The 26,113-nt window shown below is 37.3% G+C and overlaps 1 protein-coding gene across 5 annotated transcripts in view; it reads left to right on the forward strand.

The window, feature by feature from the left end:
• The window catches only part of TCF12 (transcription factor 12), a 372,383-nt gene that overhangs the window by 102,027 nt on the left and 244,243 nt on the right, over nucleotides 1–26,113 (forward strand). Inside the window, exon 1 of one of the 5 annotated variants that reach the window (XM_058427951.1) lies at nucleotides 24,411–24,427. The exons of the other annotated variants lie outside the window; for them this stretch is intronic. The gene's annotated coding sequence lies outside the window, so the exon portion shown is untranslated. Of the gene's footprint in view, nucleotides 1–24,410; nucleotides 24,428–26,113 lie in introns of those variants that run through there. 5 annotated transcript variants of the gene reach the window in all.

Below are 26,113 nucleotides of genomic sequence, written 5' to 3' on the forward strand. Positions count from 1 at the left end.
CTTATTTACATAGCATAGTTTTAACAGATGTGGTTAGGGGATGAGTGGTGAACCTGCTAATAATTGGGATAGGAGCAGAAGCAAATGTACTGAGCTCATCTTGAGGTTTTCTTGCAGAGAGTTCAGTACATTGTAATCCCTGTGTTTGTATTTCTTAAAGTATAGAAGTGGAGAAACAGTATTTTGCATGGGAATGTTTTGCACGTGTTGGTAGGTTAACCCTTTTAAAAGGGTACTTTATTTTCATTTGGAAAAAATGTGGAAGTAGTGAGAGGGACACCTATTGTTATTTAACCTGTTGCCTAATATCTGTGTATTATATTTTACTTCAAACATTAAATTTTCCAAGTGTTCAAGCCATCTAAGGTAGACAAGCAATGTAGAGAACCATTATGTCCTACTCAAAGCTAATATAACCATCTACTAAATAGATGGAGAAGGTCACTTGGGAAATGTGTTCAACTAAATAAACATATATTGTTTAATTGGTTTATTTTTCTATATGGGCAGTTAGGTAAGCATGTTATTTCAGGTGGCATATGTGGAAGCATTTTGGGACTATGTGTAGGTGTAACAATGCTAAGCTTTCTTTTAGTTAATCAGGGAAGACTTCATGGAAGAGCATGAGTAGGTGTGCATAAGAAACTGAGGGGGTATGGATTATTTTTGTGAAGAGCTTCAAAACCAAGGGAAACTATATTATATTTGAAATCAAGAGTAACAAGGTTTAATTTTTTATTATATGAGATACACGGAGAGGGTAAGACATATCACCGCATTTTTTTTAGACTTTATGTATGTTATACTAATTTCATGTTTACTTCTTTCCCTATATGTTCTTCAGTTACATGAAGAGCATCTTGAGAGTGGGAATTATCTCTTCTGCTTCTTTGGTGTCCCATATAGAACAAAATTATGAACATGCTTACAAAAATCTCAGTTAAAAAGAAGTTTAACTTTTCAAATATGGAAGGTGTGAGCATTTCTTGTTAGTCATTGGGCAGAGTGTAGGTCAAGAGAGGGCATGGGACCAAGAACTGGGGCATAACCTGGTGTTTCTAGCTTCGAGGGCCAACCTGAGGCCATTGTGTCATGCTGAAATGGGAAGGCATGGGTAAGCTCTTGAGCTAGCAGGTTAAACTAGTGATGGGACAGAAAACATTGGCATCAACAGTGGCTTAGCATACAGATGTGGGTCAGGATTCTTGCCAATCATAAGGAAACAGTTTGAGAGTGCTATTCAGAATGAGCTACATGCCTCAGAATCTGTCTTAGGAAAACAGACTTAATATAGGACAGCACCAAGGATAAAATGTTCTGTGCACAGAAGTGACTTGTTTGGTCTTTATACGATTTTACCACAATGACTGGAACTTAACAGATATGAGTTCTTATATTTAGTACAGTTGACTGTTGAACAACATGGGTTTGAACTGTATGGGTCCATTTATACTTAGATTTTTTTTTTTTCAACCAAACGTGAATTGAAAATACAGTGTTAATGGGATGTGAAATCTGCATATCTGGAGGGCCAACTTTTCGTATCGGCGGGTTCCACAGGGACATGAGTATGTGCTGATTTTGGTATGGGCAGGGGTCTTTAATCAGTCCCCTGCTTGTACTGAGGGATGACTGTATACTGTATTTATTTTGTGGGTTTGACCTATAATGGTAGGAAGTGTGATTTCAAATAGTTTAACATATTTTTTTCTTTTAATCATAAATGCTGGTGATCAATATTTGTCAGGCAGATCTTTTTTATGTATGTATGTACGTATGTATGTATGTATGTATTTATTATACTTTTAAGTTCTAGGGCACATGTGCACAACGTGCAGGTTTGATACATAGGTATACATGTGCCATGTTGGTGTGCTGCACCCGTCAACTCATCGTTTACATTAGGTATTTCTCTTAATGCTGTCCCTCCCCCAGCTCCCCATCCCCTGATAGGTCCTGGTGTGTGATGTTCCCCATCCTGTGTCCAAGTGTTCTCACTGTTCAATTCCCACCTATGAGTGAGAACATGTGGTGTTTGGTTTTCTGTCCTTGTGATAGTTTGCTGAGAATGATGGTTTCCAGCTTCATCCATGTCCCTGCAAAGGACGTGAACTCATCCTTTTTTATGGCTGCATAGTATTCCATGGTGTATATGTGCCACATTTTCTTAATCCAGTCTATCATTGATGGACAGTTGGGTTGATTCCAGGTCTTTGCTATTGTGAATAGTGCTGCAGTAAACATACATGTGCGTGTGTCTTCATAGTAGCATGATTTATAATTATTTGGGTGTATACCCAGTAATGGGATCACTGGGTCAAATAGTATTTCTAGTTCTAGATCCTTGTGGAATCACCACCACTGTCTTCCACAATGGTTGAACTAATTTACACTCCCACCAATGGTGTAAAAGCATTCCTATTTCTCCACATCCTCTCCAGCATCTGTTGTTTCCTGACTTTTTAATGATTACCATTCTAATTGGCGTGAGATGGTATCTCATTGTGGTTTTGATTTTCATTTCTCTGATGGGCAGTGATGATGAGCATTTTTTCATGTGGTCAGACAGAGCTTTTCTTGTTGGGCCAAGTGACTAGTAGAAGGAAATAGTCATACCCTAATTTAATGAGATTTCTGAATTGAAAGGAGAACAGGTTACTATTTCTAGCTTACACAGGTGGGAGTTGAATAAATGTGCACAGCTCCAGGTGGTTTTCCTTCTCTTTTAAGTGCATTGAGGCTCTTCCTCTTTCTGTTGTATAAGAGACATTAAATGTCATAATTGTGCTGTTCAGGAATTTTAAATTTTTGTTTTGGTTGACATACTAAAAGTTTAGCTGGGATTATAAGAAGTAATCCTAGACAACATCTCCAGTTTTTACCTCAAGCAGATTGTTTGAACAACATTCACTTGTTTCATAGAGATTATTTTTTAAGTATGGAGTTTGGTTTTATTCAGTGCTTGTTTAGAGTATTTATTGAGCACCTGATATGTGCCAGATACCTCTAGGTACTTTATGTCTTTTATTTAATCCTCATGGGAACTTTAAAAGAAAGGAAGTGGTATTTTCACTTTTAAAAGGTGAGGACATTGAAGCTCTCTTTACCAAACAGAGTAACCACCCCTCCCCATTCTGCTTGAAAAATACACCAACTGATGATCACAACTTACTGATCATTGTATCTGGTCAGTTATATTCTAGTTTATTTTCATACTAATGCACCAACCATATGAGTTGTACTCTTACCAAGAGCCAATTATATTGGTTCCCAAACCTCTTAATATTTATTTAAAATTAAGCAGATTGGATTCATAAAGAAGTTTTTTTTTTATGAAAGCTGAGGGAATGTTTGGAAAGACTCAAACACAAGGAGGTACAAAACTTGCTATTGAATTAGGTGTAAATAAGAAAACAATAAATTGGAGAAAAAACAAATCTGTATGATTCTGAATTTATTTCTTTGCAAGCACATTAGTTTTTGTTATACTTTAAAGATGCCAACCTTTTTGGCACCAGGGACTGGTTCTGTGGAAGAAACTTTTCTGTGGATGGTGAGCGTTGTAGGGGATAGTTTTTTTTTTTTTTTAATTTTATTATTATTATACTTTAAGTTTTAGGGTACATGTGCACAATGTGTAGATTTGTTACATATGTATACATGTGCCATGTTGGTGTGCCGCACCCATTAACTCGTCATTTAGCATTAGGTATATCTCCTAATGCTATCCCTCCCCCCTCCCCCCACCCCACAACAGTCCCCGGAGTGTGATAGTCCCCTTCCTGTGACCATGTGTTCTCATTGTTCAATTCCCACCAATGAGTGAGAACTTGCGGTGTTTGGTTTTTTGTCCTTGCGATAGTTTGCTGAGAATGATGATTTCCAGTTTCATCCATGTCCCTACAAAGGACATGAACTCATCATTTTTTTATGGCTGCATAGTATTCCATGGTGTATATATGCCACATTTTCTTAATCCAGTCTATCGTTGTTGGACATTTGGGTTGGTTCCAACTCTTTTTATTGTGAATAGTGCCGCAATAAGCATACGTGTGCGTGTGTCTTTATAGCAGCATGATTTATAATCCTTTGGTTATATACCCAGTAATGGGATGGCTGGGTCAAATGGTATTTCTAGTTCTAGATCCCTGAGGAATCGCCACACTGACTTCCACAATGGTTGAACTAGTTTACAGTCCCACCAACAGTGTAAAAGTGTTCCTATTTCTCCACATCCTCTCCAGCACCTGTTGTTTCCTGACTTTTTAATGATGGCCATTCTAACTGGTGTGAGATGGTATCTCATTGTGGTTTTGATTTGCATTTCTCTGATGGCCAGTGATGATGAGCATTTTTTCATGTGTTTTTTGCCTGAATGGTATTGCCTAGGTTTTCTTCTAGGGTTTTTATGGTTTTAGATCTAACATGTAAGTCTTTAATCCCTCTTGAATTAATTTTTGTATAAGGTGTAAGGAAGGGATCCAGTTTCAGCTTTCTACATATGGCTAGCCAGTTTTCCCAGCACCATTTATTAAATAGAGAATCCTTTCCCCATTGTTTGTTTTTGTCAGTTTTTTCAGAGATTGGATGGTTGTAGATGTGTGGTATTATTTCTGAGGGCTCTGTTCTGTTCCATTGGTCTATATCTCTGTTGTGGTACCAGTACCATGCTGTTTTGGTTACTGTAGCCTTGTAGTATAGTTTGAAGTCAGGTAGCGTGATGCCTCCGGCTTTGTTCTTGTCGCTTAGGATTGACTTGGCGATGTGGGCTCTTTTTTGGTTCCATATGAACTTTAAAGTAGTTTTTTTCCAATTCTGTGAAGAAAGTTATTGGTAGCTTGATGGGGATGGCATTGAATCTATAAATTACCTTGGGCAGTGTGGCCATTTTCATGATATTGATTCTTCCTACCCATGAGCATGAAATGTTCTTCCATTTGTTTGTATCCTCTTTTATTTCGTTTAGCAGTGGTTTGTAGTTCTCCTTGAAGAGGTCCTTCACATCCCTTGTAAGTTGGATTCCTAGGGATTTTATTTTCTTTGAAGCAAAAATAGGAGTTCACTCATGATTTGGCTCTGTGTTTGTCTGTCATTGGTGTACAAGAATGCTTGTGATTTTTGTACATTAATTTTGTATCCTGAGACTTTGCTGAAGTTGCTTATCAGCTTAAGGAGATTTTGGACTGAGGCAGTGGGGTTTTCTAGATATACAATCATGTCATCTGCAAACAGGGACAATTTGACTTCCTCTTTTCCTATTTGAATACCCTTTATTTCCTTCTCCTGCCTGATTGCCCTGGCCAGAACTTCCAACACTATGTTGAATAGGAGTGGTGAGAGAGGGCATGTAGGGGATAGTTTTGGGACGTAACTCTTCCACCTCAGATCATCAGGCATTAGATTCTCATTAGGAACGTGCAACCTAAATCCCTTGCATAGTTCACAACAGGGTTCATGCGCCTATGAAAATCTAATGTGACCACTGATCTGACAGGAGGTGGAGCTCAGGCCTTAATGCTGCCTACCCACTGCTTACCTCCTGCTGTGTAGCCTGGTTCCTAATAGGCCACAGACTGGTAGTAATCTGTTGCCCAGGGGTTGTGGACCCCTGTTTTAAAGAAACAAGACAAATAACTGTGGAGAATGTGTTAGGAGTGTGGCTCAGGCAAGAAAGGCAAAGTGGAAAACTAATCTGAGGACCCATACTCAAAAAAGCGTCTTTTTTTTTTTTTTTTTTTTTTTGAGACAGAATCTCGCTCTGTCTCCTAGGTTAGAGTGAGGTAGTGCGATCTCGGCTCACTGCAGCCTCTGCTTGGATTCAAGCTATTCTCCTGCCTTCTGAGTAGTTGGGAATACAGGCACCCGCCACCACACCCAACTAATTTCTGTATTTTCAGTAGAGATGCGGTTTCACCATGTTGGCTAGGCTGGTGACTGCAAGTGATCTGCTTAGGATTTCAGGCATGAGCCACTGCACGCGACCCAAAAAAGGTTCTTGATCCTGAGTTTGGAACCAAATGAAAAATAAGATACAAGAGAGTAACATAATAAGACTAGAATGTCAGCTTTATTAATGATAAGATGATCAGAATTCATGGCTTTAGAGCTGCTGCCAAAGGAGCTTACCAGTACTGCAAAGAAAATACCCAGAATTTCTGACTTAGACCATTCCATAACAGGAAGAATAGTGCCAATCAGTAATTGGAAGAATAGTGCCAATCAGTAATGTTGGCAGCTTTTTATTACATTAGCTCCACATATAAAAGAACCGTGCACATTAGTCAGCAAGCTCACTTCCCTTTGGGATAAGGTAGGTAAGGGAGAGGAAGGAATTCTTCAAGCTAGAAGGCTGAGGTTAGGAAAAGGTAAATCCTACATTAAAATGTTGGGTTATGTTTTATGTTTAAAGGTAGTTAAGGTAATATCTGGCTTATTCATTGTATTTTTAATCTACTTTTGAAAGTATGAAAATGTGTTGCATAGCTATGATGGAACAGAACCTAAATTCAAATCTAGTCCTATATGATTTATAAGTTTGTGTCTCCCCTACCTTTTTTTTTTTTTTTTTTTTTGAGACCAAGGCTCTCTCTGTCGCCCAGGCTGGAGTGCAGTGGCATGATCGCAGCTCATTGCAGCCTCTGCCTCCTGGGTTCAAGCTGTTCTCTTGTCTCAGCCTCCCTAGTAGCTGGGACTACAGGCGCCTGCCACCACGTGCGGCTAATTTTTGTATTTTCAGTAGAGACGGGGTTTCACCATGTTGGCCACGCTGGTCTCGAACTCCTGACCTTAAGTGATCGCCTGCCTCCGCCTCGCAAAGTGCTGGGATTACAGGCGTGAGCCACCGCCCCCAGCCTGTGCCCTTTTCACTAAAATCACATTTATTGAGGTTTCTTTGGGGCACTCCTGCTTGCTTTTTCACCTTTCTTATCTATGCACCTGAATTTTCCCTTTGGAACTTTGACCACAGAACCTGTTTTGTTTCAGAATAATCCTCAGTCCGGAAATCATGTATTACGTGGCACAGTGGGTTGGAATTGTAGCCTATAATAAGTGAAGAGAAAGAGAAGATTACCACCTAAGAGCTTTAAATACTTGAAATGCGCCTGGTCTCCAGATGCAGAGAAGTTGTATTGAAAGAATTAGTATGATAGCTCCTCATACAGTGTTTTTATTTATAAAAGTAATTCATGTACGTCAGTTTACAAAATAAAAGTTCTTACATAAGAAATGTTAGTCACCAGTGTGATGAAACGTAGAATGAAACCTTAAACTGTGTTAATAGAAATGTGGTGTCAGATGGTAGTGGTTCCTTTGTAATCTTCACTGAGATGATGATGAAGATGAATTCATTTTCATACTTTAAGAGGGTCACTCGTCAACTGTAGTGACTTAGAAAGGCATGTTTAGGATTTGAGCTAATGAAAATGTTCTTGTAGGAATAGTTAAAAAACTGGGAATGGGAAGACTGAGAATGTACAGGAATAATACTCTCCAGAGTTTTAAATGCTGTCATGTAGAAGATAATATAGATTTCTCTGGTGTTCCTCTAGAACAGAGATAGGAAAATTTTTTTTAGAAAGGACCAGGTAAACATTGTGGGCTTTGTGTCACCTCTTAACTCTACAGTTGTAACATGGAAGCAAGCAGCCGTAGACAATATATGGTAAACAAATGGGAATGGCTATATTCCAACAAAACCTTATTTATAAAAACAGGTATTGGGCTGGATTTCACCAGCCAATAGTGTGCCAAACTCTTCTTTGAAAGAGCATCATTTCCATGTCAGGTTAAAAGTTTAGCTTAAGAGTTTAAGAGAACTTTTGAGAGAATATGGGTTTCAGCAGTGAAAAAGACTGTCTTGAGAGGTCTAGTGTCCTGTTACTGATTTATTATAAGCAGCAGTCAAGCATGCTGTTGGTAGGACTCTTGTAGAAGAGAGGACCAGAGGAATACTAAGACTTCTGCCAACTTTTCTCCACAAATTTTCTGTGCTTGTCTGATAAAAATTTTCCGATTTAGTCATTAATATTTACAGTTTAAGGGAAAAACATTCAACTCAGTAAATAAGTCTGTATTAAACTTTGCTTTGTATGACTCTGCTTATTTTTTAGTTTCATTGTATTTTATCCAGTACAGTATTTCATTTTATATATTTTAATTTATGTATACATTTTACATAATATGTATTTTATTATGTATATGTAAATATTGTATATATAACATACATACAGTCATTTCTTGATATCCATGGGGGATTGGTTCCAGGACCCCTGCAGGTAACAGAATTTGTGGATGCTGAAGGCCTTTATGTAAAATGGCGTAGTATTTGCATATAACCTGTGAACATCCTCCTATACAACTTAAATCATTTCTAGATTACATATAATACCTAATACCATGCAGATAGTGTGTAAATAGTTGTTATACTGTATTTTTAAATTTGTATTATTTTATATTTTATTTGTATTATTTTTTATTTTGTTGTATTTTTTTTTCCCAAATGTTTTCGAACTGAGGTTGAATGAATCTGCAGATACAGAAACTGAAGATACCTAGGGCTGACTGTATATACAATAAAACATACACATTTTAATGTGTGATAAAATTAGTTTTGAGATCTGTTTTGATAGATGTATACACTCTAATCAAGATAGGGACCATGTCCATCACTCCAGAAAGTACCCCACTTTCAGTTAGTTTTCTTCAACACTATGTCTTAGAACCGGTCATCAGATTTCTGTCACTGTAAATTACCTTTGGCCTGTTCTAGAAATAACTACATAATAATGAAATTGTGCAGGATAAACTCTTGTGTCTGGCTTCTTTGACTCAGAATGTTTTCAAGATTTATCCAAGTTGTTGCATGCATCAGAAGTTAGTTATCTTAGCAAATAATAGTTTTCCACATGCCAGTGCTGATTTGGCCATTCATTCGTTGATGTATATTTGGACCTTTTAGAGTTTTTAAGCTATTATGAATAAATCTGTTGTGAAATTCTCTATAAGGTTTTTTATGGTCATTTTTTTTTCTTGGATACATACTGAGTAGAGGAATTGCCAAGTCACAGTGTTAACTGTATGGTTAATACTCTGAGAGAGTGGAAAAGTGCTTTTTTAAAGCGATTGTACCACTTTACAGTCCCATATTGATATGGTTTGGCCGTGTCCCCACCCAAATCTCATCTTGAACTGTAGCTCCCATAATCCCCACGTGTCGTAGGATTCCCCACGTGAATCGTGGGGGTGAGTTTTCGCTTACTGTTCTCATGAGAGTGAATGTCTCGTGAGATCTCATGGTTTTATAAAGGGCAGTTCCCCTGCCTGCCGCCATGCAAGACGTTGCCTTTGTTTCTTCCTCACCTTCTGCCGTGATTGCGACACCTCCCTAGGCATGCAGAACTGTGAGTCCATTCAACCCATTTTTCTTTTTTTTTTTTTTTCTTTTGAGACGGAGTCTCACTCTGTTGCCCAGGCTGGAGTGTGGTGGTGCAATCTTGGCTCATTGCAACCTCTGTCTCCTAGGTTCAAGCTATTCTCCTGCCTCAGCCCCCTGAGTAGCTGGGAACACAGGCACACATCACCACACCCAGCTAGTTTTTGTATTTTTAGTAAGTAGAGACGGGGTTTCGCCATGTTGGGCAGGCTGGTCTTGAACTCCTGACCTCAGGTGATCTGCCCGCTTCAGCCTCTCAAAGATTATAGGCATGAGCCACTGTGCCTGACTGAAACCTCTTTTTCTTTATAAATTACCCAGTCTCGGGTATTTCTTCATAGCCTTATGAAAATGTGCTAATAAACACATGTAACACATTGTTGTTGCAGTTGCTCAACGTTCTCTATCACACTTGGTATTGTCAGTCATTTTAAGTTTTGTTATTCATGTGGTAGTATCTCATTATGGTTTTAGTTTGCATTTCCCTGATGTTTGATGATATTGGACATTTTTTCATATGCTTATTGTTCATATATGTATCTTCTTTTGCCCGTTTTTAAATCAAGTTGTCAGCTTTTTATTAAATTTAAAGGGCACTTCATAATTTTGGATATAAAATCTTTTGTCAGTTATACGTAATATGAATATTTTCTCCCAGCCTTTTTATTGTCTGAATAGTCTTTTGAGGGGCATTAGGATTTTATTTTGATAGGATCATTTACCAAAGCTTTCATTGTCTTGTCTAAAAAACATCTTTGCTTACTGCAGAATTGTGAAGAATTTTTGTTGTTTTCTTCAGAAGTTTTATGGTTTTAGATTTTATATGTAGTCCTCTTTTTTTTTTTTTTTTTGGAGGCAGTCTCGCTGTGTCGCTGAGGCTGAGGTGCAGTGGTGCGATCTCGGCTCACTGCAACTTCTCCCTCCCGGTTCAAGCGATTCTCCTGCATCAGCTTCCTGAGTAGCTGGAATTGCAGGTGTGCGCCACCATGCCTGGCTAATTTTTTATATTTTTAGTAGAAACGGGATTTTACCATGTTGGCCAGGCTGGTCTTGAACTCCTGGCCTCAAGTGCTCTCGAACGACTTGGCCTCCCAAAGTGCTAGGATACAGGCGTGAACCACCCCACCAGGCTTTACATGTATCGTAACCATTTCAAATTAGTTTTCGTTTACAGTGTGAAAGAGTCGTTCTTCCACTGCATAATTGGTTGTTCCATCACCACTTGTTTCAGACTATCATGTCTTCATTGAATTTTTTTTTTTTTGGTGCCTTAGTTGAAAATCATTTGACCACATGTATTTGATTCTATTTCTGTACTCTCTAGTCTTGTATTAATCATTATGTCTATTGTAATTCATGCCTACCTGACTTTTTCTTTTTTAAAATTATGTTGCCTATTCTGAGTCTTCGTACTCCATATGCACTTTAGAATCAGCTTGCAGTTTCATTTTAGAAAGGCTTGCTAGAATTTTGATTGGAATTACATCGATTATTTGTTTTATTTCTTACTACTCCACCTTATTACTTGGAGAAAAGTATACTTTGTAATACGCTATATGGGTTGTTCAGTTGTGTTGTTGTTAAGTTTTATATTCAAAAATTAACGTGGAGTAAAATGGACTTTTTTGGTGTATCATTCAATAAACTTTGACATGTGTAGCTCTGTGTAACACATACCACGTTCAAGATATATACAGTTCTGTTACCCTGTAAACCATGTTCAAGCTGTTACTTTCCCCGTTTCTCACCTCTTAATCCCTGGCAGCCATTGATCTGTTGTCTGTTACTGTAGTTTTATCTTTTGGAGACTGAGTATAAATGTAATAGTACAATGCAGTATGTAATGTTTTGACACTGACTTCTTTCACTAAGCATAATTACATGTGAGATTCAACTATGTTGTATGTATCGTTAGTTTATTTCCTTTTATTACTGAGTGGTATTATGTTATATGGATGTACCATAATTTGTTTTTTCATGTTAAAGGACATTTGTGTTGTTTATAGTTTTTGGAGATAAGAGTAGAGTGGCTATGAACATTTTTGTGCAGGTTTTTATATGAACATAAGTTTTCACTTCTATAGTTTTCATTTCAAATCTCACCTGGGAATAAGATTACTGGGTCATATGATAATTTGTAGAGTTTGCTTTATTGATTAATTAATTGATTAATCAGTTGATTAATTGAGTCATGGTCTTGCTCTGTCACTGAGGCAGGGGTTTGCTTTATTGATTGATTAAGTGAGTCATGGTCTTGCTCTGTCACTGAGGCAGGAGTGCAGTGGCGTGATTATAGCTCACAGCAGCCTCAAGCTCCTGAGCTCAACTGATTCTCCCACCCAAGCCTCCTGAGTAGCTGGGACCACAGGTGCAAGCCAGCACACCTGGCTAACCTGGCTAATTTTATTTATTTTTTTGTAGAGAATGGGATCTTTCTGTGTTGCCCAGGCTGGTCTCAAATTCCTGCCTCAGCCTCTCAAAATGCTGGGATTGTAGGAAAGAGCCACTGTGCTTGGCCTTTTTTATTTTTAATAAATGTTGTTTCTTATTTTGACAGTAATCACATTCATTAGAAAGATTTAGGATATGTGGACATGATTTAAAAATAGGAAAACTATCGCCCATTGTCTTTCTGCTGAAACTCAAACACTGTAGAAATTTCAGTTTCCGTTTCTTCCTCTTCCTCTTCTTTTTCTGTTTTCAATCATTTTGAAAATATAATTTAATTTCCATCTTTATCTTAATTGCATATTCATATATAAGATTCAGTTCTTAGTAATTTTCTGATTAGTATGTGACACATGATCTTCCATGTGTATAACCACAATTCACATTTGTAGAAGTGAGTTACTGTAGTGGCATTTTAGACAATGTGACTGGCTCATGTGAGATAGTTTTGACTGACCAAGCTTTCTTTATTCATCAAATCCAACCAATTGCCTATCTCAAGGATTATATAGTTGATGCCAACCACTTGACTTACCATTCAGAGTGAATAAAGCCTACATACTTGTCATTTTTTATTGTTTGAATTACCGTTTCTGCAGTAACTTGTCTTCTAAATTAAGAATAATGTTTGTGTTTTCAAAAGGAATAGTGTGCAAATATTTCCACATAGTTTTAGAAATCACATGCTGCTCCCTCTATATTTTGCTACCTCTTACCTTTATTTTTAAGTGTTGTGGGCTACTCCTGTTTTCAGAATGTTGGCTCCTGTCAAGTGATTGCTAAGGGCTAGATGTGGCCTTGTGGAACTGGGATAAACATTTTCTTCTCTGCATTTGGTTGAAGTGTTTGTCAGTGATCTCCCTGTCATCTTTGTGGCCGGGAGCTTGGCTAAAAGGATTGTTTAGCTTGAGGTTTGGGGGATCAGATCAATCTTCCAAGGCTTTCTGACCTGGCTTATCACTGTGGTTGGATATTAGACAGTATCATTAAGCTAATAATCAGACCCTACAACTCAGAATTTAGACGTGAAGAAATTCAGCTTCTTTTACTTATTTAAAAGAGGATAATATTCTCCGGTTCTGAGTAATATGGAGTGAGCACACAGCACTCTTTCTTTAGAATTGAATGTAATTATAAAATCTGGACAGAATACATGGTCACCAGCTGCAGGCAGATAGAGAAAGAACATCAGATTTCAAAATACCAGCAAACCTCCATGATCCCTTTCAGTACAGCCAGAAACCTAGAAGTGAACACTGCAGAAAAACAGCCAGATCCAGAAGCTCTCTAGCTCTGGCTTGAGCTGTGAGAAAGGATGAAAAGCTTAGAGTTGAGGTCAGCCCTTGTTATTTTTTCTTTTCCTTTTCCCCTGTTTTCTTACAACTTAGTCCCAGGTAATCACATGGTAATGACATCAGCTGACAACCATTGCCTGCAGGAACCAAAACTCTGAGGGGGGCGTGGGGGGAAGGGTACCTTCAGCTCTGTTTGATGGAACTGTAGTTCCAAGAGGCAGAGCCAAAGCCCATTGCATGTTTTACTCTATCCTCTCAGTGTTTTTCACCACACCAGGGCAGTTGTAAAAGTGACCTCTTTCAGGCAGGAGGACAGAAAAAGACACCCTCAGGAAATTGGAAGAGAGAGGAAAGAGCGGGAGAGAGACCTCGTGAAGTTGGGCTCATGAATCTGATCTTAATTAGCATATTTTAAAAAGACTTTAAAAACAGGTATGGGATAAAACCCCACCCAGGTTGTAGCCTTACCATTGGATGGCACACCCACAGGAATAATCCAAAAAGCGCTGCAAAGGCTTTGAAAACTGAACTGACATTGAAACTGCAACCTACAGAGGGCATATTGGAACTTGCAGACTGAACTTAAACAGGTTGTCTGCTAAAACAAAAATATAAATATACCTTATAGGATTTAAGAAAATGCTGAGTTTTTTGTATTGTTTCGGCTTTTTGAGACAGGGCCTTAACTGTTTCATACAGGCTGGAGTGCACTGGCACAATCGGGGCTCGCAGCAGGCTGGACCTCCCATGCTCAAGCGATCCTCCTGCCTCAGCCTCCAAAGTAGCTGCCACCATGCCTGGCTAATTTTAAAATTTTTTGTAGAGAGGAGGTCTCACTATGTTGCCCAGGCTGGTCTTGAACTCCTGGGCTCAAGTGATTCTCCCACCTAGGCCTCCAAGAGTGCCGTGATTACAGGCATGAGCCACAGCCTCTGGCTGATCCTTAGTTTTATAGCACATTATTCAGAATGTTGAGGATATAATCCAAAGTTACTTGATATACAAAAGGCCATAAATAGTTCACACTGGTAAAGGCAATAACAGACACCAGTGACAAGATAATATTAATGTTGGAATTATTTGACAAAGACATTAAACCCTCCATTATGAAAATGCTTGAATAAGCAACTGTAAACATTTCTGCAACAAATGTTACACTAAAAGTATCAACAAAGAAGTAAAAGGTAAAGAGGAAACAAAATTTTAGAACTAAAAAAGCAATAACTATAACTTAAAAAACTGCGGATGGACTCAATAACAGAATGGAGGTGAAAGAGTCAGTGAATAAAGATAGGTCAATAGAAATTTTTCAATCTGAACAATAAAGAGAAAAATGAAAAAAACTTTAGAGCTTCAGAGAACTGTGGGCTGGTAACATTAGGGCTAAAACTTATGTCATTAAATTTCCAGAAGGAAAAATAGTGTGATACAAAAAATACGTATATAGTTGAAAAAATAATTGCTGAAAACTATGATCGTGTTAAAAGTCATAGATGTATACATTAAAGTGAAAAGTCAATTTTACCACATGATAATTTAAAAAATAATTTAAAAAGGAGCTGGTATTATACTGAGACAGTAACATGGAATTTTTATTTTACAGTAGTTAAATCCTGATCTTGTGACTTTGGGAATTATTGATTTCACAGTTAGTGATGGCAAATGTTTTTCCCACATTATTGTCTGAAATGAATCGAAACTTGGTGTGAATAGTGGTGGCAAGATATTGACTTTTTTTTAAGAGCAATTCTTGGTATGTACAATAGTTTGGCTTATTACGGCTCTTACTTTGTAAGCTGTGGACGTGTTCTACTTGTGAGGTACTGCAGGGACATGAACAGCCCTGAGAAAGAAAGTAGGTTCTTACTTATTTTTCTACTTATAGAATTTTATGATACATTAGTAAAAATTACTAGCCTTCTTTCTTATTTAATTCTAAAGATGTACCATTAACTAAAACCCTTCAATTTCACAGCTCCGTAGACCTTTGGTAGGGATTATACAGGTCCAGAAGGAAAGTAAACACCAGAGTAGCTATTACAAGGGAACACAAATAAGAATGGTTTAGAAATGGATATGATTAATTGACATGTCAGAGTCCATGTCAATGATGTTTGCTCTCTAAAAGAATGCTTACCTAAAGCTCTTCGTCCTGCAGACTTGTTTAATGATATCCTGGTGATGAAACTGAGACATAAGTAGTATACAGTTCAGTTTAGTTTTATTAGTGAGCTACTTTAAATCTTTGATCACCACATTGGTTTTGATAGTACGGGTTTGGATTTGGATACAATTTAACACTTCATTAAGCAAATGGCTTCTCTTTTCTTAGGGGTGCTTGGATAACCTAATTGATGTATATTGGACTGATCACATTTTCAGATTTTACTTGAGTCACTGAGATTATTTTTGTTGTTGTTTTTGGGTTAAATAAACTATTACGTTGTGAATGGAAGAATCTTTAGGTTTTTGCTTTTCTTGTTGATGACTTTTTTTTCTTCCTTTTGCCATGTTTTTTCACTATGCTTGACCACTTCTGGGTGGGCAAGAAGAGCTTGCCCTTTATTTAGTTGAGTTTGTAGCTGAACTCAATAAAATTTGCCACCTGTGAAAGGGATTGCAGTGTTGGAGAAACAAAGGAAATTAATAATGTTTGATTTTAAGATCATTTATGGTTTCATATGTTCAGCCTTGTGTCTTATGGTTGTGAACAGGTTCATAAATTATGACAATGAATTTAACATTTAATAGAATATACTTTTAATGATACATATATGTAGATGTATAAGGATATGTATGTAGTTTTAAAAGTACTCTCATATCTGTATACTTCTCATTTCATACTCAAGATACAGTGAATTTAATAGTGCTATTGTCTCTGTTTTACATATGAAGGACCATTACCTAATTATAATGACTTCCCAAAACCATATAGTTAATAAGTAGTATAATAATGACTTAAACCCAGAACTAGGACACTGTCTCCCTGGTCAGTGTTGTTTCCATTTCACAATACTGCCTTTAACAAAACAGTGAGAAATAATCTGTAAGTTTTACTAATTTGAACAGGCAATGTTGTCATTTAAAATTCTGTTTGCTGTGATTCTCCTATTTTTTAGGAACATATAATTTCCCATTTTCTGGGTGCCATAGGAAATAATATCAACATAAAATATTTTCCTCAACATGTAAGTTTCCAGATCACTGCACATGTATTAGAAACTAATGTTAATGATATTAACATTTTCTTAGTACTTTTATGTGTATTTAACACGAATTCTTTTATTCTTAACCCCCCCAATGAGATAGGTACAGTTACCTTAATTACCAGATGAAGAAGCAGTCTTGGGAATCTGAGTAATTTGTACAAAGTTACACACAGTGAATGACTTGGGGGTTTAAACTTCCAAAGTGATTAAATAATACTGTTTCCTGAAAGAGTAATGTTATTTTATTTTAGAGATAGTGTCTTGCTCTGTCACCCATTCTGGAGTGCAGTGGCATGATCATAGCTCACTGCAGCCTTGAACTCCTGGGCTCAAGCAATTCTTTTGCATCAGCCTCTTAAGAAGCTAGAACTACAGGAATGCACCACCATGCCTGGCTAATTTTTTAAAATTTTTTTGTAGAGACGGGGTCTCACTATGTTGCGTAGGCTGGTTGCCAACTCCAGGCCTCAGGTGATCCTCCCACCTCGGCCTCCCAAAGTATTGGTATTATAGCTGTGAGTCACTAGTGCCCAGCCTCTGAAACAATAATTTTATTCAAATAAGAGCATGAAAAGTGTTTGTAGTCTTGTCACAAGGTGCTTTTAATGGACTTTGAAGGGTTGTTTAGATAAGTTAAAATTTTTTTCTTTGTTTATATTTTTGGGGAAAAAAACACCAAAAGCCTGGCCTGTCAGGGTTAGAAGACTCTTGACTGAGGTCTTATGGAATTAGAAAAGTGGATCAGGATCAGATTGTGAGAAGCCTTGACTCAGGGGTCCGCAAACCCCTGGGCACAGACTGGGGAACCTGGTTGCACAGCAGGAGGTGAGTGGCGGGCAAGCAAACATTATCTCCTGAGCTCCACCTCCCAAATCAGCAGTGGTATTAGATTCTCATAGGAACCAAACCCTATTGTGAACGGTACATGTGGGGGGATCTAGACTGCACACTCCTTATGAAAATCTAACTAATGCCTGATGATCCAAGGTGGAACAGTTTCATCCTGAAACCATCCCACCCCCAACCCCCAGCCCCTGGTGCCAGAAAGGTTGGAGACTGCTGCGTTGACTGACACATTGAATAGTTTTGGGGTTTGAGACGTTCTTGAAAGATTTTGAATGGTGGCTGTTCAAAGCATTTTGGTTTTCCCTAAATGTGGTGTGGAATTAGTTGAACAGCACACCAGTGATAATGGTAATGAAGGCATCTTGATATAGATAAAAGTTTGATATAGATAAAGGTTTTTCAATTTTTTTCACTGAAGAAGTCATAGGAATGGAATAAAAGAGTTGGAGAAGAGATGTTTTAAAGGGGAGGTTGACTGCGTTTGTAATCTGGCATTTCTCTTTGGTAGGTACCTAGAAGTAAAATTGCCAGGTCATGTAATAACTCTAAGATTTTGAGAAACTGCCAGACTGTTTTCCAGAGTAGCTGCACCATTTTACATTCCCAGCAATAGCATATGAGGGTTCTAATTTTCCAAATCCTTGGCAGCACTTGTTTTTATCTCTTTAATTATAGCCTGCCTAGTAGTTGTGAAATGGTATCTTATTGTGGTTTTGATTTGCATTTCCTTAGCGGCTGCTAATGGTGTTGAACGTCTGTTTTATGTGCTTATTGGCTATTTGTTTATTTTCTTTGGAGAACTATTTTGATTATTTGCCCATTTTTTAATTGAAAATTTAAAAATACTGAGTTATATTTCTTTATAAAATATTCTAAATACAAATTCCTTATGTAATCTGTAGATTGTTTTAGGTTTCTTTTCGTTTTCATGATGTCCTGTTTTCTCTTTTTAAAAAAATTACTGCTCGTGTTTTTGGTATCGTCTCTCAGAGGGACTTTTAAGGGAAGCAGAGAAAAGAGAGAAGCAAATCCTATATTATTTTCCTCTGTGTCGAAGTTTTTGAACATTTCCTTATAGTAAGTCAAAGGACTGGGACAGCTGCACCTAACTAGCATGTTGGGATGTTGTGGTTATTTCAATTAAGGGAAGAAGTCAATTGTTTTTTGGACAAGCAGGTAAGTGATTTAAAGTGTAATCATTTTCTTATGTGGATTGTTGTGAGGTGATAAAATCTGGTAAGAAAATTAAGGTAGTTTGAAAAATGACATCCTCTGCAGATTTAAAAAGTAGCATAAGTGGCTCGAGCATGGTGGCTCATGCCTGTAATCCCAGCAGTTTGGGAGGCCGAGGCGGGCAGATCACCTGAGGTCAGGAGTTCAAGATTAGCCTGGACAACATGGTGAAACCCCATCTCTACTAAAAATTAGCTGGGTGTGGTTCCTCACACCTGTAATCCCAGCAACTCGGGAGGCTGAGGCAGGAGAATCACTTGAACCCAGGAGGCAGAGGTTACAGTGAGCCGAGATCGTGCCATTGCCCTCCAGCCTGGGTGACAAGAGCTCAAAAAAAAAAAAAAAAAAGGTAATAAAAGCTACCTAACTGTAGGATGAAGTAAGTGAACAGTAGAAGATCAAGAGTTCTAGTGAGAATAGAGGATAAAGAGATAAAGAAGCCATTCTGGGTTGTCCTCTTGTATTGTGTTGGGTCTAGCAATTTTGACTGCTTTGGAAAATTGTTCGGTTTCTTATGAGCATATGTTCCATTTCTTTGATTCTCTGATGCTGTAACAAGTACCCTTGCTTTTTAATGGACAAATTAACTGAAGGGTAGTATCAATTTTAGTACTGATTTCTGTTTCCTTTTTTATTCTTATGACTATGTAGTTGATCTTTCTCACACACATGTACTTACACATGTGGTTTAATTAGATGTGGCAGAAAACCAGGGTTCCTTTTTCAGGAAGGACTTTATTTCCAGTGCCAGTGCTAAAACACATACGTTTATTGAACCAAATCATAGGATATTATCACATTCAGCACTGTAAAGTGAAATAAGCTATCTTAAAAACAGCTTTATGGATTTCTAGGGGTAAGGAGTTTTAATTACAAAATGAAATAGGCTTTAATATTCATAAGAGTTCAAGGAAAAACAAAATTAAGTGGAAAAGTTCCTGTTCTAATTTTATTAGAAAGGGATTAGTAGCTATTCACAACATCTGATTAAGAAGTTGGGGTAGGGCAAGCTCTCAATAATAGAAAAGTGTGGGGCAGGTGCGGCAGCTCACGCCTAGCACATTGGGAGGCTGAGGTAGGAGGATTACTTGAGGCCAGGAGTTTGAGACCAACCTGGGCAACATAGTGAGATCCCATCTCTGTTAAAAAAAAAATTGCTGGACATGAAGGTGCATGCCTGTAGTCCAAGCTACTCAGGGGCTGAGACAGGGGGATTGCTTGAGCCCAGGAGTTGGAGGTTACAGTGAGCCATGACCGTATCACTTGCACTCCAGCTGGGTGAGAGAGAGCCCATCTCAAAAAGAAAGAAGGTGGGGGTGGTGGAGAGAAGGAAGAGAAGGAGGGAGGGAGGGAAAGAAAAGAAAAAAGGATCTGGGTACTATTTCGTGATAACACAGATTGAGTCTTCGGCTTCAGAGTTCTAGAGGTGATTCACCAGCCTGAAAACACGCTATTCTTACCTTCGCATTCTTGCCAAAGCATGTCCTTCATTTAATTAGGAGAGGATAATAAAATGTAACTTGTAAGGTGAAAAATAAAGAAAAGTGACAAAGAAGCCATAGAGTTTATCTAAAAATTTTTCGTCGTAAGCATTTTTGTTATATTTAATAGGAAACTGCTACTTTCGGAACAGGAGAAAGGAAGATTGGGGAGATCTGCATTTTTCTTTAGCTAGTCCTTGTTCCAAGTATATTGTAGACATAGAGGTAAACATTAGAATTGTATTGAAGTGCAGTGGTTCCTTGGGTATATGCAAATATATGTACATTATTCGTACTGTAGTTAGCTGAGGGGACACTGGATAGGTGACTAGGCCTTTGATTTTTTTTTCTTGTGTGAATGAGGAAAAAGGAAAAGGTACTCCAAATGCTATGATTTTTGTGGTATGTGCCTAGCTCTTAATTGTCAAATAATACTTTCCCCTTAACTGTGTAGGCCAGACTGCTTGGTGTATCTCCATTCCGCACCATTAATTCACAAAAAACTTACCAAGTATTCTTCCACTTGTTACCTTTTTGATTTGATTAATTTGTTTAAAGGTACATTGAGGGCTGTCTTCTGTTGTATTAAGGTTGAGTGAACAGATCCATGTTCACTTTTCTGTGTAATTGATGCTGTAATTGAGAGTTCATTAATGCCTGATGTCTAGTAAATAGACATGGGCTATTTCTTACATATTTACATAGAATTACATTTACATAGAATTCCATTACATTTCTTACATAGAAAATATTCTTACATATTTGTTCATATTGAAACTCATCTCCTGCTTTACCCTATTTCTGAGGCTTTGTGAAATATTTCAACCTCAGTCTTCGCATTTTCTTAGCCAGTTACTTCATTGTCATTTGTATACCCAGGTATTTAACTTGGTTTCCCATTCAGGCTATTTATATTTCCTGATCATTTGTGGAATTCAATTCATACCTCTCCATCTACTTTAGCAAATGTTTTCTGGTCACTGGTTTTGTTTCTCTGTCAGACCCTTCCTTACCCATGACCAAAAAAATCCTTAATTTTATCATAACTTCAGCTTTTGTTTTTATTGTTGCTTCCGATAGTCCACGTGGTAGAATCTTTTTACCCTCAGCCCCCAAAATAAACTTCGTAATAAACTTTGTTTCCTGTCTCTCTGTGGGTTATGCTTATTTATTGTGTCCGTGGACCTTCTTGTTGCAGACTGGCTTTTCAGGAATTATGAGACCCATTTATTTGTACAGTTTTGGGTTTCTTCTGGACCTCCTAAAGGACAAGAAGAGTTACTAGTAATATTCCTGCCCTCTGACACAGTAACTACCACTTAGGTGCAACAGCTCTTTGAGATTGTCAGAAGTCATGACTGCCTGTCATCCAGACCTAGTAATTTCTTTATATTAATATAACTGTATCACTCTTTGATCTAATATTCTAACTTCTGCTTCAAAAATTATTTCAGGTCTCTCTTGATTAGCTTTTCCAGTAAATACTGAAGCAGAGTTCATGAGTATCTCTTTTATCTCACCATCTTTCCTGAATAAGAACTTTTATTATTGGCTTTTTGGGTAACTTGTAAATAATATTCAAACTCCTCTTCAGGATTTTTATTTCTTTCTTTTGAAAAAGTGTCTTCTGGGCCGGGCGCGGTGGCTCACACTTGTAATCCCAGCACTTTGGGAGGCCGAGGCGGGCGGATCATGAGGTCAGGAGATCGAGACCACGGTGAAACCCCGTCTCTACTAAAAAATACAAAAAAAAAATTACCGGGCCGGGTGGCGGGCGCCTGTAGTCCCAGCTACTCGGAGAGGCTGAGGCAGGAGAATGGCGTGAACCCGGGAGGCGGAGCTTGTAGTGAGCCGAGATTGCGCCACTGCACTCCAGCCTGGGCGACAGAGCGAGACTCCGTCTCAGAAAAAAAAAAAGAGAAAGTGTCTTCTGTCTGTGAAAACATGATTATATGGATTCGTTTTTATCTCCCCATTGTAGAGTACATTTTTAATGCAACAAAGAGCAAAGAATTCTGAACCATTAATTTATCATTCAATCTAGATTCCTGATTTTGTTTATAACGTGGACTGTATATTTGATTGTGGAGCCTATCTTGACATCATGATGGCTTTTTATCCTTTAATTATATTTGGTAAAAAATAAATTGATCTTATTCCATTTGTCTTCACCAGTGGATTCAGTATCGGAAGAAAGCTCTTTGGCAAGTGCATAACCTGACTGAAATGTCAGGGAACAGATGGAAAGGAGTTCCGTAAGAATTGGCTGAATAGTAGGAGTTTGACTTTCTGAAAAGTTTACTGCCTTTCCTTTCCTCCAGAAGTGATAGGAGGAAGAGCTCAACCTTCAAATGAAGAGACAGCTGTATTTAGGCTGGTATTCAGTAGAAGAAGATAAAAGCCGTTTCAAATGAGGTCTTTACCCTGTGGTTTATTTATTTTTGAAGAGACATGAGCTCTCAGAATATCGAGAATATCTCGTGATCAGATGTAAACACAAAAAACAGTTTCGAGACAATATAAATAGTTCTTTTGAATTTTCCTAATTATACTACTGCCTTGATTAGGGTGAAAAATTGCATTTAGGGTAATTAACTTATAATATGGATATGAAGGCAACTGACTTTATTTGTGATTGTATAGTTGGGTGTTGTGAATGTTATTACAGTAAAAATTTCTGCTTAAGTTCATATAGGCTATTTTTATACATTTTAACATTTCATCATAGTGTTCTGAAGACCACACTGAAAAAAATCCCTTTAAATTACTGATTTTCATTGCCTGATTAACTTATGTGAATCTATGATGAGGCTCTCAGGTATTAACTTTAACAAATTAAGCTATCATGTTTATAATCACATGAAGAATTTGAGGCAGGATGTCCTACCTGACATCAGGTACTTCTACATTTGATAAAACGAAAAATGCGTTGGAAGACAGATGCAGTACTTCGGAAGATAGATAGAAAAGTATAATAAAGATTAAAAGAAAGATGGGCAATTTGGCAGTCAAACAAATTTAGCTCTGACTGCTGGGGTCTCTTTTCTAATTACTCAGCTTTTAGTACGTTAAAATTGGATGTTAATCTCATGATGAATCTTTTCTTTATACTATTGAACCAAATGGTTCTTTCTCTTATTTATTTTTTATGTTGTCTTCAGGTGGATAAATTAGGTGTTATGTCTATGTTTTTCCCTTTGTATTCACATAAGCATAATTTGCAAAAAAGCCTTTACCACAGTGGGAATTCATTGTGGTGATGAAAGCTAAAGTGTTCTTTCATGCTAATTTTATGTGTATATACTGCAGAAGTTAGACAAAGAAACTAAGTTAAACAAAGATTTAGAGCCACTGCCAAACCTGAAAACAACAATGGCACAAAGAAGAGAACAGAATGCAGGGTCCAAAGCCAACAAAATCCAAATGTAAATTTGCTAGTTTGCAGGCATCTCATATAAATGGGCTTATTTTGGCAACTCTTGGAGTTAAAAATACAAAAGACATCACTTATACAAAAGCAAAAATAATTGAGGTTTTTTAAAAAAAAAATAGGAAAATGGTCTTTGGAAATTTATAGTAGCCACTTAGTTTGTGTGAAGAATGCTGCCTTTCACTTTTGTTAAAATCCATTTGTTTACTTGATCCCATTACTAGTGTACTGTGGCTCTTCATATTTATGAAAGTCATTTTGGATGACATAAGAAGAAGACATGACCATTACGTCAAAAGTTTACTGAACACGTTTTTTCCCTAAGCCTTGGATTGGGACCTGTAATTAGAATCCTTTCTTGGTATGTTGGCAACATATTTTATATTAATATAATTGCCATTTTCTAGCCATTGCCTGCGTGCCCGTTTACTCAATTTAATTACAAAAGTACCTTTTACCTTATTTTATTTTTCAATTTTTATTTATTTATTTTTTTTGAGACGGAGTTTTACTCTGTTGCCCAGGCTGGAGTGCAGTGGGATGATCTCGGCTCACTGCAACCTCCGCCTCATATGGGAGGGCATAAAGTGAATCCTTAGCAAGTGTGGGTCTGGCACATTTGTGGTTCATCAGATGGACGTGGATGAAGGGAAACAAAAGTAGTAACGTTTCTTTGAAGATAAAGGATCGAAAACAGAGTATTCTTATGGAAATAAAAAGATAATGGCTAAAGAAATGGGCATCACTTTTTGGTATATGCAAAAAAGCGTGATTTTCCTGCTCTAATATATATAGACAAAGTCTTACTCTGTTGCCCAGGCTGAAATGTGTGTCACAGTCATTGCTCACTGTGACCTCAAATTCTGGGGCTGAATTGATATCCTGCCTCTGCCTCCCAAGGAGCCAGTACTACAGGCACGCACCACCATTCCTGGCTGATTTTTAATTTTTTCGTGGAGACGGGATCTCACTATGTTACCCAAGCTGGTCTCGAAGTCTTGGCTTCAAGTGACCCTCCTGCCTCTGTCTCCCAAAGTGCCGGTATTACAAATGTGAGCCACTGTGCCCAGCCTTACATATAAATATTTTTTCTTATGAATTTTTAGGTCTACTTTTTTGTTTTTTATTGTGGTTAAAAAAACATGAGATCTGTCTTCTTAATAAATTCTTAAGTATTTAGTATGGTATTGTTAACTATGTGCTCATTGTTTTACAGCAGATCTTTACTACTTTTTCATCTTGCATGACTGAAACTCTGTCCCCATTGAATAACAGTTCCCCACTCTACAGTAATCACCATTCTACCTTCTGCTTCTGAGTTTCGCTACTGTAGGTACTTCATATAAGTGGAATTATGCAGTATCTGTCCTTTTGTGACTGGCTTATTTTATTAACATGTCATCCTGCAGGTTCATTCATGTTATCACAAGTGATAGAATTTTTTCTTTCTTTTAAGGCCAAATAATATTTTATTGCATGTGTGTACCACATTTTCTTTATTTTTTCATCTAAAGACCCACTAAAACTACATTTTCTTTATCCATTAATCCATCGGTAGACATTTAGGTTATTTCTACATTTTGGCTATTCATGTTGCAATAAACATGGGAATACAGATACCTTTTTGAGATCCTGATTTTAACTCTTTTGGATAAGTATCCAGAAGTGGGATTGCTGGATCATTATGGTAGTTCTATTTTTAATTTTTTAAGGACCTGCGGTACTATTTTCCATGGCAACCGTATCATTTTATATTCCCTCTAACAGTGCTTCTAGTCTCTCCACGTCCTCACTATCACTTATGTTCTTATGTTGTGTGTGTGTGTTTTTTTTAATAATAGTCATCCTAATGGGTGTGAGGTTATGTGTGTATCTCATTGTGGTTTTGATTTGCATTTCCCTGATGATTAGATATGTTGAGCACATTTTTATACCTATAAGAATATACAGAGAAGACACCTGTATGTCGTCTTTGGAGAAATTGGGTATTCTTAATTGATTTAAAACAATATTTAAATCAATAGAATTTTAGCAAAGTAAAACATACTGAATTTCTAGAAGTCTTTGTGATTGTGTTTGAATTCTCTGACGTGTTAGGCTAGTAGTTTTGTATTTGTCCATTGATTGTTTTTGGTTTAAGTTATTTCTTCAAGAAAACTCATTTTTAACTTATAAACTTATTTCAGAAATTTTGGAAAATAGTGAAAGGAAGAAAAAGTTCAACTTTGCAAATGAAATTATTATTAGTTTTTTAGTTCCCTTCAGTTTTCCCCCTCATGCATTGTTTTTAAAGTTACCATATTAAACTTTTTTTTGTATCTTGCTTTTTTACCAAAAACTATGATGGAAAGAAAGTTTTAATTTAAAAAAGCTTAAGAGATAAAAGAGAAAAAGTAGTACCGTTTTTACATTCAGATTGGACACTTTCAAATTGGAAACAAGAAGAAACAGTTTTTGAATTAAATGGGAAAGTGAAAAAAAACAAGGGTAAATAGGAGCTGATACTGTATTACTGAATTTATATACTCTTAGAAACATGGACAGAGTCAGAGCACATAGTAAATTTATATGATAATGAGCCACATGACTCTAATATAAGCTCTGCTATTTGAGTTTTTAATTTTTCACTGTTTAAGAATTTACCAGCCGGGCACGGTGGATCACACCTGTAATCCCAGCACTTTGGGAGGCCGAGACAGGCGGATCACTTGAGGTCAGGAGTTTGAAATGAGACTGGC

This window comes from Hylobates moloch, unplaced genomic scaffold (assembly GCF_009828535.3).
Source record: "Hylobates moloch isolate HMO894 unplaced genomic scaffold, HMol_V3 SCAFFOLD_14, whole genome shotgun sequence".
NCBI classification, from domain to species: domain Eukaryota; kingdom Metazoa; phylum Chordata; class Mammalia; order Primates; family Hylobatidae; genus Hylobates; species Hylobates moloch.